Source organism: Bos grunniens, chromosome 18 (genome assembly GCF_055505025.1).
Source record: "Bos grunniens cultivar Pamir isolate PY7600 chromosome 18, Bosgru_T2T1.0, whole genome shotgun sequence".
In the NCBI taxonomy this organism is placed as follows: Eukaryota; Metazoa; Chordata; class Mammalia; order Artiodactyla; family Bovidae; genus Bos; species Bos grunniens.
The window spans coordinates 17,228,335-17,229,623 of NC_141182.1; the positions used below are offsets into that span (position 1 = coordinate 17,228,335).

Here is a 1,289-nt window from a genome sequence, read left to right on the forward strand (position 1 = left end):
GTTCTTTGCTTATCAAAATGCTAGGCAGAGCAGCTCTGTGGTACTGTGGAAAGAGCTTAGGCTCAGAGTCAGAGAGATCTGGGTTTATGCTGTTTTGCTTCCTATTAACTGTGTGATATGAAAGGTCAGTTCATATATTTCACTTCCGTCTTCAGTAAAGAGTGGGGAAAGTAGGAAGCCCCATGGTACTGATAAAAATTAGACTTATCCACGAATAACTGAAAATCGAAGATAAGAATACTTTGAAGAGATATTATAGAAGTTTCTTTCTCATGTATCAGTAAATTAAATCTGGTGGTAAACATGCAAGCTTCACAAAGTCAGGAGGGAGTCACTTCTTACCCTCTTTTCCTCCACCATTATAACATGTGGCTTCAATTCTAAAAGTATTCCTGTCTTTATTGAAGTCAGCTGGACCTATGATTCAGACTCCATATATTATTCCCACTCAGGTACCAGGAGAAATGGTTTGAGGGAAAAGATAGGCATTTCTCTATGTTGGAAATTTTTTTTCCTCTCAGAAGGGAGCTTTCCCTTGCTACTATTATTCACCTCTGTTAGCAGAATCTGTCAAAATAGAAAGTTGAAAGCTCTCAGAATCTCCAGTAAAGAGGAGGAGAGAGCAACAGCAATGCAAGATGGCAGCCACCATGAGCTCGGACTCTTTATGAAACGTGAATATACAGCCTTAAAATAGAATGTGGACATAAATACCCAAAGCACTATCCCTTTTGTAAGATTTATAGCAAAAATATGAATGGAGTTAATATTTCTAATGGAGTGGTGGGCCCAAGAGTCATATCCCTGCTAGCAAAATGGCAGAATTCATAGAGCATCAAAGTTGTCCTGCCAGAGCCTCAGCGTCTAATGATGTCTAAAGAAAATGTGAAACTCCCTCAGCCCCTTGAAGGACAGTGTTACAGCAATTAATCAAAAAGAAAAACCACAGGCCCTCCCCTATGACCCCTATTTGATTGAAGCAGTCTTCATTTTCCACAAGTGGTGCTAATGGAAAAGAATCCACCTGCCAAGGCAGGAGTGCAAGAGATGCGGGTTTGATCCCTGGGTTGGGAAGATTCCCAACCCATGAAGGAGGAAATGGCAACCCATTCCAGTATTCTTGCCTGGAAAATTCCATGGACGGAAGAGCCTGGTGGGCTACAGTTCATAGGGTTGCAAACATTTTCCATAGGAGTAAATTTTCTAGATAAGTCTACAGACCTCAAAGTACTGGAAAGAATTCCTCTGTCCATGGAATTCTCCAGGCAAGAATACTGGAGTGGGCTGCC

General features: G+C 41.3%; 1 pseudogene; it reads left to right on the forward strand.

The window, feature by feature from the left end:
- The first annotated feature begins 303 nt into the window (after nucleotides 1–303).
- On the forward strand, nucleotides 304–1,075 carry LOC147353168 (ubiquitin-conjugating enzyme E2 variant 1-like; annotated as a pseudogene).
- The last annotated feature ends 214 nt before the right edge of the window (nucleotides 1,076–1,289 follow it).